The 13,924-nt window shown below is 39.1% G+C and overlaps 1 long non-coding RNA gene across 5 annotated transcripts in view; it reads right to left on the bottom strand.

Moving 5' to 3' along the window:
- LOC106559361 overlaps positions 1 to 13,924 on the bottom strand; it is a 41,024-nt gene that overhangs the window by 15,864 nt on the left and 11,236 nt on the right. For 2 of the 5 annotated variants that reach the window (XR_005354017.1, XR_005354022.1), the window contains exons 3-4: positions 13,306 to 13,407; positions 9,454 to 9,595 (exon numbers count right to left, since the gene is read on the bottom strand). The exons of 1 other annotated variant lie outside the window; for it this stretch is intronic. This is a non-coding gene — a long non-coding RNA (uncharacterized LOC106559361). Of the gene's footprint in view, positions 1 to 9,443; positions 9,596 to 13,305; positions 13,408 to 13,924 lie in introns of all 5 variants that reach the window. 2 more of the 5 variants (XR_005354018.1, XR_005354021.1) reach the window with 2 other exon arrangements.

The raw sequence follows: 13,924 nt of genomic DNA, 5'->3' as shown, positions 1-13,924 counted from the left end.
TGGGTAACATTGACATTTTCACAATATTAATTCTGCCAATCCACGAGCATGGAATATTTTTCCATCTCTTTGTGTCTTCCTCAATTTCTTTCAGAAGTGTTCTATAGTTTTTAGGGTATAGATCCTTTACCTCTTTGGTTCGGTTTATTCCTAGGTATCTTATGCTTTTGGGTGCAATTGTAAATGGGATTGAGTCCTTAATTTCTCTTTCTGTCTCATTGTTAGTGTATAGAAATGCCATTGATTTCTGGGCATTGATTTTGTATCCTGTCATGCTACCAAATTGCTGTATGAGTTCTAGCAATCTTGGGGTGGAGACTTTTGGGTTTTCTATGTAGAGTATCATGTCATCGGCGAAGAGGGAGAGTTTGACTTCTTCTTTGCCAATTTGAATGCCTTTAATGTCTTTTTGTTGTCTGATTGCTGAGGCTAGGACTTCCAGTACTATGTTGAATAGCAGTGGTGAGAGTGGACATCCCTGTCTTGATCCTGATCTTAGGGGAAAGGCTCCCAGTGCTTCCCCATTGAGAATGATATTTGCTGTGGGCTTTTCATAGATGGCTTTTAAGATGTTGAGATGTTGCCAACATGCACATGAGAAAATGCTCTGCATCACTTGCCATCAGGGAAATACAAATCAAAACCACAATGAGATACCACCTCACACCAGTGAGAATGGGGAAAATTAACAAGGCAGGAAACCACAAATGTTGGAGAGGATGTGGAGAAAGGGGAACCCTCCTGCACTGTTGGTGGGAATGTGAAATGGCGCAGCCACTCTGGAAAACTGTGTGGAGGTTCCTCAAAGAGTTAAAAATAGACCTGCCCTACGACCCAGCAATTGCACTGCTGGGGATTTACCCCAAAGATGCAGATGCAATGAAACGCCGGGGCACCTGCACCCCGATATTTCTAGCAGCAATGTCCACAATAGCCAAACTGTGGAAGGAGCCTCAGTGTCCATCGAAAGATGAATGGATAAAGAAGATGTGGTCTATGTATACAATGGAATATTATTCAGCCATTAGAAATGACAAATACCCACCATTTGCTTCAACGTGGATGGAACCGGAGGGTATTATGCTGAGTGAAGTAAGTCAATCGGAGAAGGACAAACAGTGTATGTTCTCATTCATTTGGGGAATATAAATAATAGTGAAAGGGAATATAAGGGAAGGGAGAAGAAATGTGTGGGAAATATCAGAAAGGGAGACAGAACATAAAGACTCCTAACTCTGGGAAACGAACTAGGGGTGGTGGAAGGGGAGGAGGGTGGGGGGTGGGGGTGATGGGTGATGGGCACTGAGGGGGGCACTTGACGGGATGAGCACTGGGTGTTATTCTGTATGTTGGTAAATTGAACACCAATAAAAAATAAATTTATTATAAAAAATGAATAAATAAAATAAATTTAAAATAAATAAAAATAAATAAAATAAATAAAAAATAAAAAACTAGTATCTCAAAAAAATAAAAAAATAAAATGTTTTATGATGTAGCAACTCCACTTTTCAGTATCTATCCCACATGAAAACACTGAAATACTTATTGAGAGTGGAAAATACTAAGTAAATTAAGACAATTTTATTGTGGAATATTCCCAATATATAACATAGACAGCTCTTAAGATTTCTTGTGATTATTAATAGAGACAGTGCAAGAAACTGCCTAGTACAGACTATGTGATCAATAAATCTTAATAAATATTATGTTTTTCGATGTTCCTTATTTCCTGCATCTTTCTGATTTACAGAAATGGTATTGGATTTATGTCAAATGGCAATCACTAAATACACTAGTTCTCTCTCTCTCTCTCTCTCTCTGTCTTTCTTCTTCCACCTCAAAAAAAAAAAAAAAGAAAAGAAAAGAAAGGAAAGAAGGAAGGACAAGAGAACAAAAGAATGAAAGAAATAATGAATGAATGAATGAATGAATGAGAAAGAAAGGAAGAAATTTACAGACCAATATCTCTGATGCACATAGAAAAATTAGTCAAAAATTCTCAATAAAATATTAGCAAAACGAATTCAATGATTAAAAGTATCAGTTACTATGATTACATGGGATTTATCCCTGAAATGCAAGGATGGTTCACATATGCAAATCAATCAATGTGGCACACAACGTTAATGGAATGAAAGATAAAAATCATATGATCATATCAATAGATGCCAAAAAATCACGTGACAAAATACAACATACTTTCGTGATAAAAACTCAACAATTGGGATCCCTGGGTGGCGCAGCAGTTTAGCGCCTGCCTTTGGCCCAGGGCGCGATCCTGGAGACCCAGGATCGAATCCCATGTCCGGCTCCTGGTGCATGGAGCCTGCTTCTCCCTCTGCCTATGTCTCTGCCTCTCTCTCTCTCTCTCTGTGTGACTATCATAAATAAATAAAAATAAAAAAAAAACTCAACAATTGGTAGAATCTCAACTCAACATAGAAGAAACATACTGCAACACAATAAAGGCTGTATATGACAAACCCACAGATAATATCATACTCAGTGGTTCAAGGTTGAAAGTTTTCCTTCTAAGATTTGGAACAAGACAAGGGTACCTACTCTTACCACCCCTACTCAACATTTACGAGAAGTCCAAGCCACAGCAATCAGGCAAGAAAAAGATAAAAAAGCATTCAAATAAGAAAATAAGAAGTGAAATTGTCTTTGTTTGCAGATGATATGTTATATAGAGAAAATCCTAGCGATCCACCAAAAAAACTGCTAGAACTAATCAACAAATTCAGTAAAGTTGCAGGATATCAAACCAACTTACAGAAAACAGTTACATTTCTATATATTAATAAAATATCTGAAAAAGAAATTTAAAAAACAGTCCCATTCACAATACTATCAAAAATAATAAAATACTGAGGAGCAACTTGAACCAAGGAAAGATATTTACACTGAAAACTACAAGAATTTGACAAAATAAGTTGAAGAAGTCACAAACAAATAGATATCTTGTGTTCATGGATCAGAAAAATGAATACTATGAAAATGTCCATTTTACTCAAAGGCATCTATAGATTCAATGTAATCCCTATTAAAATTCAAATGATATTTTTCACAGGAATAAAAAAGGCAATCTTAAAATTTGTAAGGAACAACAAAGACTCCCAAATAGCCAAAGCAATCCAGAAAAAGAAGAACAAAGTTGGAGAAAGAACAAAATCTATAGACACATAGACCAATGGAATAGAATCAAGAGCCCAGAAATAAACCCTTACTCATACTGGCAACTAATATTTGACAAAAAGCCAAGAATACTCAATAGGGAAAGAACAGTGTCTTCAAAAAAAAAAAAAAAAAAAAAAAAAAAAACTGGGTAACCACATGCAGAAGAATGAAATTAGCCCCTTATCTTATATCTTTCAAAAAAGGAACTTAAAATGGATTAAACACTTAAATTTATGACTTGAATCCATAGAACTATTAGATGAACCATAAGGAAAAGCTCCTTAACATTGGTCTTGGCAGCAATCTCCTAGATCAGACACCAAGAGTACAAATAACAGAAGCAAAAATAAGTAAGAGGAACTACATCAAACTAAAAAGGTGCTATACAAGAAAAACAAAATGAAAAGGCAACTCACCAAATGGAAGAACATATTTGCAAATTATATATCTAAAAGGAGTTAATATCCAAAATAAAGAACTCATATACTCAATAGCTAAAATAGCTAAACAAACAAATTAATTAATGGCAGAAGATCCAGATGGTTTTCCAAAGAGAACAAATGTTCAAGGGGTATACATGAAAAGGTCCTCAACAACACTCATCATCAAGGAAATGCAAATTAAATCCACATTGAGAAATCCCATCCCACCTGCTAGAATGGGTATTATCAAAAAGATAAGAAATAACAAGTGTTTGTGAAGATGTGGATAAAAGGGAAATCTTGTGCACTGTTGATGAGGATGTACACTGGTGCAGCCACTGTGGAAAACAGTATGGAGTTTCCTCAGAAAATTAAAAATGAAATTACCATATGATCCAGTAATCCCACTTCTGGGCATATACCCAAAGGAATTGAAATCAAGAGCTTGTAAGATATCTACACTCCCATGTTCACTGCAGCATTATTCATAATCACCAAGATATAGAAACAATCTAAGTGTCCAGCAATGGATGGAGGGATAAAAAAAAAAAAGACATGGTATAAATATACAATGAAAAACTGATCAACTGTGAGAAAGAAGGAAATCATGCCATGATCATAAACATGGATGGACCTTGAAGGCATTATATTGAGATTAAATCAAGAGAAAGACCTGCTGTATGATACCACTTATGTGTGGAATCTTAAATCTAATAAAGCCAAACTCACAGAAACAGCAGAATGGTGGCTACTAGGAGTTGGGAAGGGGAGATGGAGCATTGTTGATCAAAGTGCACAAACATCCAATTATAAGGTTAAGAAGTTCTAGGGATCTAATGTATAGCACAGTGATTACAGCTAATGATATTATATCATACACTTGAATGTTGCTAAGAAAGCATATTTTAAATTTCTCACCACAAAAAAGAAATTATAATTATATGAAGAGAGAGTGTTAGCTCTTTCTGGTGGTAATCAGTTTGCAACATAGAAACGTATCAAATCAACACATTGTATACCTTAAGCTTACACAATGCTAAGAGTCAATTATATCCAAATAAAGCTGGCAGGGGTAGGGGAACCGTCAAGGAATTATGGAATGCAACACAAGATGTAGCAGACACAAACTTTTATACTCTATTTTATTTATTCTCTTCATTCATTAATCAGCAAAACTGAGTATGTATAATAATGTATATACTTGTAAAAATACTGATTGAGTCAGGTATCCGACTGCACTAGTACCTTCCTTTTAATGAGAATGTTTCCTCCTTAAGTGGTCAAGCAATTAAATATCCTTAAACTTGACTGAGTTTGTAGATAGTCTCTCGTAAATGATAAGCAACTAAGACATTTTTTTTTCTTCTCTACAGAACTCATCTTTGGAACTCATCTAAGCTTATTTTGATCAAAGCCAAGGCTATAAAGGATTAGAGGGGGGGGAAACATTGGACTTTAGCTGAAACGTGAGTACAAGGGTCTCCTGATTATACCTCTTCGGGGGGGGGGGGGAGCATTAATTTCCTGGACGCCAAGTTTCCTCGTACAGTCAGAACTTGGAATTTCAACAGATTGAAGTAGATGTCCCAGTGACATATTGATAACATTCATTCTAACTCGATTTGGACGGCCACAGACTCCAAAGTGTGTGTTAGTGGAAATTTTTCCTGGTAGAATCAATAAAGCTTTAACTTTAAAGTAGTGTTTCTGTTGAGATTTCAGATCCCCTTAACAAACACTATCACCCAGACCTATTTTTTCATCCCACAGGAAATGGGATTTAATATGTTCACGGTTCCTATACTTCCTTCCAAACTCTTAATTAGCAGTCTTCATAATTGTGCATCCAAAACTAATATCACATTGTTTTCAACCTTTATCCCTGTCAAATGGGATTAGATGGAGTACCCAGAAGAGAGGAGGCTCTGCAACTATGCCTCCCCCAAAAAGAGGTTGGGAGACTTTGTATTGCTAAAACTCATGGGCCAGTTTATTCACAATAAAATCGTGAGCTACCTGGAAGAGCTGAATTCTTCATGGTTCCCCTCTCCCTCAAATACAGCATTTCAAATATGTCATTTCTGACATTCCGCCAGTATGAAAAAAGATGATTCACCAGAATGAATCAGCCTAATCAGGAAAGCCTGGTCCAGACCTGAAGAAGGTACAGGGAAGTATATAACATGAGATTTCTACCTCCACTTGTCATAATAAGCTAGAAATGTAAGCCTTAAATGGCTGGAACTGGGACATGCTCAAATGGCAAGGCTCAGAGAATAGACACAAGAATCCAGAGAAGGTAGAGGCAGTGCAAGCTGAAGTAGTATGACAAGATTTTACCAAGAGAGTGGGTGATAAGCCAGGGTTTATAGGATAAAAGGATGTAGATATATACTGGGGAGAAAGAACATGCTTAATAGGGAGATACTCAGGACCTTTTAAATGATTTCCTTCTCTTCAGCCTTGCTCCCTGCTATCTATAATTCACAATACAGTACACTTGTTGCAGCAGACACTGGGTGTGGCTCCCCAGTATCTATTACTTCTAGCCTCTGTTGAAAGAATTTATCTCAGCACAAAGGTAGCACTTACCGAAACCCAATTCTAGAAAATCAAACCGAAGAAGATGCTCCTTACTCTTTAAAGAAAATCAAAAAGCCAAGATTTCTGTCTTATTTGACACAATTAGTGAGTATGGGGCATGTTAAGAAAACTGGAGGGAATTAGCCTTAGGATGATGCCAAAAGTGTGAGTCCCTGACAAGATTGCTGAATCACTGAAGCAAACAACTTCTGTGCACTTGTGCTTATCTGACCTATTCTATTCTATTCTGTTCTGATCTGCTCTATTCCATCCTGTTTTGTTCCATTCCATTTCAGTCCCTTCATTCCATCCTATTCTACTCCTATTTTTCTTTAAAAATAAAATCAGGTTGGAATCTACTAATTGATCTCATAATTCACACATGGGTCATGACCTACGGTTTGGAAAACACTGGACCATAGCTTTCAAATGTCCAAAACATGAAAAAGTGAATATATAACTGGAGATAGACTGTAAATCAATCCTCCTCAAAAGTATCTTTTATTGTTAAAAATAGATCCAGCAATTGCATTACTAGGTATTTATCCAAAGAATACAAAAGTCCTAATTCAAAGGGAGACATGAACCTTGATGTTTATAGCAGCATTATCTATAATAGCCAAATTATGGAAACTATCCCTGTGTCTATGCACTGATGAATGGATAAAGAGGATGTGGGGGGTATACACATATATATATGTATGTATATGTACATGTATATGTGTGTGTGTGTATATATATATATATTCATATGTATAGAATAGAATATTAATCAGCCATAAAAACAAGAATGAAATCTTGATATTTACAATGACATGAATGGAGCTAGAGAGTATAAGTCAGTCAGAGAAAGACAAATACTATATGATTTCACTCATGTGTGGAATTTAAGAAACAAAACAAAACAAATGAGTAAAGGGAAAAGAGAGAGGCGAATCTAGAAACAGACTATTAACTGTACAGATGGTTACCAGAGGGGAGGTGAATGGGGTTGGGGGAGAGGTTTAAATAGGTGAAGGGATTACGCAGTGCACTTGTCTTGATGAGCACTGAATAATGTACAGAATTGCTGACTCACTGTATTATACACCTATAACTAATATTACCCTGTATGTTAACTAGCTGGAATGAGATGAAAACTTTAAAATAATCAGTAAAAACTAGATAGGGAAAAAAGTAGCTCTTATCTAGTCTCCTGTGTCAAATTAAATATTTGTATAAACATATGACACTGTATTAAGCAGTCTATATGCTACAATTTTAAAAGAAATTTTCTTTCCTACATTTCCAAGTAAAAACAGTGCTCCAAGAAGTCATGTACTGCTTCCACCCTCCAGGACTCTCTTCCTCTGTAGGAAGCACAGGCCAGGGGGACAAAGCCCAAGCTCCTGCACAAGATTGACTCAGCCTTCAGAACCAAACCCTTCCTCATGGCATCCCCAGGGGACTGGGAAACCAGAGAGTGGAATCTAAACTGAAGTTGTAAGTTTTAGGCATGGAAGTCATCTGTTGAAATCAGTATGTGGGTAATTCATAGGAGTTAGACCAATCAGGGGTTATGGAAATTTAGTTTGTCAGGGAAAGAGGGGTGGATGATTCAAAAAGACAAAACTATGGGGATAGGAAACAAAAGTTTAAAAAAAATAAAATAAAACAGCTGAATGATTACAGTGTGATCCAGGCTGGAGAGGTAGGGGCCTTGGCTAAGGCAGAGAAAGGAAACATCACAGAGGTAGCTGTTACCAGGCATTCTGGGGCACTGCTGTATGAAAGTGATTGATGAAACTAAGATAATAGGCAGGGTCATATAGGAATGTACCTCTGGAGATGGGGAAAGGCCCTCAAAGCCAAGACAATTAGGAATGAGAGGAGGATCTCAGTATGTTTAGCCTGAAGAATGGGAAGAAAAATGTCTTCAACTTTTAGGTGGCTGGATCCAATTAGCAGGTATTACAGATAGATTAATATTCAATATTAGGAAAATATTATTATTATAGTTCTTTACAACCAAACAAGTGACTATGGAAGGGACAGAGTCCTCGATCACTGAAAGTGTTCAATGTTGACACTTAGCTGGCAGAGAGTCCAATGACAAGCAAGCAGAGGGCAGCAACTGCATCTGTGTCCTGCAGCTTGGTAGAGATACCAGCATGTAGCAAATACCCAAACACCACTGGTGAAATGAAGTATGCCCAAGGTTCTTTTTCAACTAATTATTGGATTCTACAAAGTCTTGGGAGGGGACGAGAGTGTGGGAGTTCAAAGATACACTGGGGGAGAAAAAAAAAAACACTGTATGCTTTTAAACAGCACATAATTAATACATGTCTGTGGAAAACACTTTCAAATGTTTCAAGGCAAAATTTCCATGGTGCACCTACAGTGGCCCATTCCCTATCTTAGGGTATTGTCAGATGCTGTAACAAACAAGAACTAATATTTCAATGACTTGCTGCAATAAAAGTTTATTCTTGCAGTACAATGGGCCATGCAAGTGATCCTGGTAAATAAGCAACTGTCCTGTACTGGGAGATTCAGAGACCCAGGCTCCTTCCATATTAATTTTCTACCTTCCCTTAAAGCCTCAGAGTCATTTGCAAGTCAAAGGACTTGAAGGAGCTTGAATGCCAGTTTCATGGGCCAGGCTTAGACATGGCCCACTTTTGTTCATATTCCCATCCCATGGAGCACTTTCATTCTCATCTGACTATAAGGGATGCTGGAAGATCTAGTCTAGCTGGTATATAGATGGGCAGAAAATTTTGTTGTATCCATGTGTACCCTTCCTCCCACACATAGGTCACACACCATCCCTCCCATAGCTCCATCTATAGAACAACCATCTCAAAGATTGTTTTTTAAATTCATGGCCCAATCAAGTGGCTAATAATATGCTAGTAAACTCTGTGAGACCAACACAGTATTGAGAAAGCTGCCAAAGTCACATTGTTTATTTTCCAATCAAGGGAGCTCATGGGTCTGTCAGTTGGTATTTGAGATTTGAGACCAATGATTACACTTAATATTTTCAATTCTTCCTTTGAACTTTGAAATGGATGATATCTCAACCAACATCTGAGATATACATTCTGTTTTTTCAATGACTCTTATTGTCTAAAAGGTTCTTTAATACCTAGCCAATGTTTCCCTCTACTTGGCATCAAGCCAAAATCTTTTGCTCGTGTCTGTCAGTGGGCACAGCCTGCCATGCCAATAAAAAGAACAGCAAGATCAAACAAGAAAAAGGACTAATACCTTTGCATACCTGTCTCCTGCCTTTTCTGTGTAGAGTGATTGACACATTCTTGCACCATGGTATCTGAGCTCCATCTAGGACAACATCTTCAGCCTTCTTGTGAAGTCTTCTGTACAACCTGCCACTCACCCAGCACTGCATCAACTCAGGCCTGATAAGGCATTATTTTCATTACCTTCATGATCAATTATATTTTCATTACTATTTTATAAACTTTCATTAAGATTACTCTATGTCCCTTTATTCTTTGAAGTCTTTCTTCCCTTCCATTTGATCTTCCATAACAACAATTTTTGTTAAGAGTGATGTCCATCTTTCACTGAGCTACTGAATTTTTACTTTATTTTTTTATATTTTATTTATTTATTCATGAGAGACAGACAGAGAGAGAGAGAGAGAGAGAGAGAGACAGGCAGAGGGAGAAGCAGGCTCCTTGCAGGGAGCCGGATGTGGGACTCTGATCCTGGGACTCCAGGATCACAACCTGAGCTGAAGGCAGGCGCTCAACCGCTGAGCCACCCGGGTGTCCCAGCTACTTAATTTTTTTTTTAAGATTTTATTTATTTATTCATAGAGACACAGAGAGAGAAGCAGAGACACAGGCAGAGGGAGAAGCAGGCTCCATGCAGGGAGCCCGACGTGGGACTCGATCCAGGGTCTCCAGGATCACGCCCTGGGCTGCAGGCGGTGTCAAACCGCTGCGCCACCGGGGCTGCCCCCAGCTACTGAATTTTTAAATAGAAAGATTAGTTTTCTTATCTCCAAATGCCTGGTGTTGTAGTTTTTTTTAATTATTCAAGTTGTCATTTCTTTGTTTCCTTCAGCCCCCTTATTCTCAGATTTCAGCTTGTTCTCTTTCTCTGGGGTTGCCTTGTAGATTTCCTTTGCCTGTTTGTTTCTCTTCACCCTCAGGACTCAAGTCAGATTGGTGGGGAACTTTAAACTGTGGTGACCTCATGAAGTACAGATCCCCAATAGCAAAGTGACGATATACAGATCCCCAATATACAAAGTGGCTTGTATGAAGCACCAGAAGATTTCATTCCCCTTGGGATGCTCAGCAAAGAATTGTGCATTTGCCCAGAATCGAAGGAAGGCAGGAAACCAACACACCAAACATCTTCTCCCACCATTCCAGGGCCTGTGAAGTCCTTTTAGGATTATGTGCAAGAGAGGCATGACATGTATTGTAGGGGTCCTAGATCTCTGAGGACTATGGAGGGACTCTCTGAGTGGGATTACCCTCATTCAGACACTAGGCTCCTAAGAGAGGTACAAAGTCCTATACCTGCACAGCCTTCTCTGGCCCCTGGAGGACTCTGAGGGTCACACTCTTCCCATCCTGCCCAATTGCAAGCCCAGGAGCTGTGCATCTGGGACAGCTGGTAGGTGATCATAAGGAGTTAAACAAGGAGGGTACCAGAGTGCTTGCTGACAGCTAACTTCCTAGAATCTCCTCTACCAGATGTAATTTTAAGAACATTAAAATTCTTTCTGATAAAATTTCATTATTCGCTTATCTTCTTTAAAGAGAGGCATTGGATTGCAATTCAAATCTTTTAGCAGGACCCTTAAGAACCAAGAGATAATTCTTCAGTTGGCTTGAGGATTTGAGGACAAAGGCCTTTTATTCTGAAAGCTTGATTTTGTTTCAGGAATCTATGGAGCTTTCAGCTAGTCACTGATGTTTCTGCATCTCCACATCTCTGTCTTCATGGAGCTGAATGGGGAATGTTAATTGCTTGGCCAGGGCCAGTCAGGAAAAAATAGTTACAAGAATTCCAATCATCATTGTGTATGGGAATCTCATAGGGATCAATAATAATAATGCTCTCTCACATTTATTGTGCATTACTATATGCCAGACATTCTTCTAAGAAAGTATTTTCTGCAAGTAATACCTTCAAATTATCACAACTATACCAAATCCACCTTGCTGATGCAATAGCAAAGGAATAGCAAGGAATAGTGACTCAATGTTCAAAGAGGGTAGCAGGAGTCAGTGCAACCCCACAGCCCTTGCTCTTAATGGACCTACTATCTTACCTCCTTTCTCTGATGAAGCAGAGGATCCCAGACTTTAGGATCACAAAGACCCAGTAAAATGTTGAAACTGGCATATTTTGGTAGTGAATACAAGGTTGTCAAAATTTTTGTTTTCAAATACTTTCACCGAAAAGCATCTACAATCCATTCTTGCACTCTGTTAATTCCAAGAAAGTTGGAAGTAATAACCTCATAATTTTAAAAGTAAGTAAATATGAACTCTATGAAAATCTCATCAAAATATGAAAATTTGGGCAGCCCGGATGGCTCAGCAGTTTAGCGCCGCCTTCAGCCCAGTGTGTGATCCTGGAGACCCGGGATCGAATCCCACGTCGGGCTCCCTACATGGAGCCTGCTTCTCCCTCTCCCTGTGTCTCTGCCTCTCTCTCTCTCTCTCTGTCTCTCATGAATAAGTAAATAAGATCTTTTTTAAAAATTTAAAAAAATATATGAAAATTCCACCACCAACTTTCTACCCAAAGGCCCACCTTCTTTGTGATAGCATCCCATCACAGAGAAGCTTTTTTTGTTTTTGGAAACCAATTGTTGCAAGGCATGGGCAGTAGAGAGATTTGCCCCAGAAAAAATAAAAGAGGAGTCAAAGCTAGACCCAGCACTCGTGTCTCTTCTAGTTTCAAAGGTTATACCTATTAGGTGTCATCTACTTCCTTCACATCTGAACAAGATAACAAGAAGCAGCTACAGGGCTGTAATGGTGACAAATGATACCAGGGAAAAGTAAACCACAAAAAGCCTGATCATTCAGTTTTTCAGTAAAATGATTTGTGCTTAACCTCTGGAGCCAGGCTACCGAGTCTGATTTCTAGTTCCACATTTTACTAGTTTAATAACCTTGGGCAATTGTTCCAGCATCTCCAAGCCTCAATTTGCTCAGCAAAATGGGGATAATAACACCTCAAAGAGTTGTGAGGATTTAACAAGATAATACATGTAAATGCCTAAGTAAGTGAGCTCATTAAATGCCAGATTTTATCACTATCAAGCAATTACCATGTTCCAGGTATGTGCTAAGTGTTGAGAATAAATAAGATGTTACCAAAGGTGGTCACATCCATCCCCACCCCCCACCCCCGCCCAACCCATTCCTTCATGTTCTTCTGGACCATGGCTTTGCCATTCATGTCATCAAAAGGCAGATTTTATTTCCTTGAATTTGAACATCCCTGTGTCTTGCTTTGGCTGAAGTGTGGCTATGTGTGATTTCTGGGCTAGATCTTCAGAAATACTGCATCTTCCATGTTCATCCCCTAAAAGCCAGCTGCCATATAACAAGGCTCCAGCTAGACTATTAAATGGTGACACATCACTGGAGAAAGAGGGGCAGCTCAGACAGGAACTGAGACACCCTAGCAGACAGCCAGGACCAAGGCCCAGACATGTGAGGGAGGCCACAGCAGTTCCTAGAGCCCCAGCAAAGCCACGGCAGCAGCACCATGTGGAGCAGTGGCAAGCTGCACCCCTGGCCCCACCCAAATTCCTGACTCTCAGAATTGTAGGTAATTAAGTAGTTGTAGTTTTAAGGCAGTAAGTTCTGAGGTGGTTGGTGATGTAGGAATAGATAAATGAAGCAATTCTTAATGGAAGCCAGCAGAGACCCATCAGCCACTCCCAAGTCATGTGAAAAATACCATGATAGAGATGCTAGGTCTATACAACGTACTATTGGCACACAGAGAGGCAATGATTCATCTACTGGATCCACAGAGGCGAGAAACAGAAGCCCTGGCAAGCAAGAGGTAGACCATCAGGGCTGCCTGACTAGGCACAGCCATGTGGAAAATCAAAGAACCATACCTGCCCTCCAAGAAGGGCATTCCACATCCCGAGCAGGAGCTGGCAGGTCTGTACAACTGAGAAGAAACGTGTGTCCCTGTACTATCCAGGTGGACCATTGTGCTGGAAAAGACAGATACAGATTTCACTTATTTAAGTCACAGCCTGACACTGTCATTTCATACATATGTACTTTGTCTTCCCAGCAAAAGACTGTAAATTCCTCAAGAGCAGGTGTTCTCTGTACTTTGTTGTATTTCTACCCCAGGGCCCACTCTGCCTACTTCTTTCCCTAGCTTGGTGCTTTGCCTTGGTGAATGCTCAGTAAATATACAGAGATTGATGGATTGACAGTATCTCATTTTTGTGGGGCACCTGAGTGTCTCAGTGGGTTAAGCACTTGACTTTGGCTCAGATCCTGTTCTCAGGGTCCAGGGATCAAGCCCCAAGTCCAGCTTGCACTCAGTGGCTATTTTACTTGTCTTTTTCCATCTCCGTTTTGCCCCTTCCTCTGTTTTTGCTCTCTCTCTGTCTCTCTCTCGAATAAATAAATAAAATATATATTTTTTAAATTTACCAGCCCCTAGAGCCTTCCTGGACCGCCATGCTGAAGCCAGTCTGAAGACCTTACCACTAACGC

Source organism: Canis lupus, chromosome 1 (assembly GCF_011100685.1).
Source record: "Canis lupus familiaris isolate Mischka breed German Shepherd chromosome 1, alternate assembly UU_Cfam_GSD_1.0, whole genome shotgun sequence".
Lineage (NCBI taxonomy): Eukaryota > Metazoa > Chordata > Mammalia > Carnivora > Canidae > Canis > Canis lupus.
Note: the sequence above shows the minus strand (reverse complement) of the source record. Positions and strands in the feature narration are given on the sequence as shown.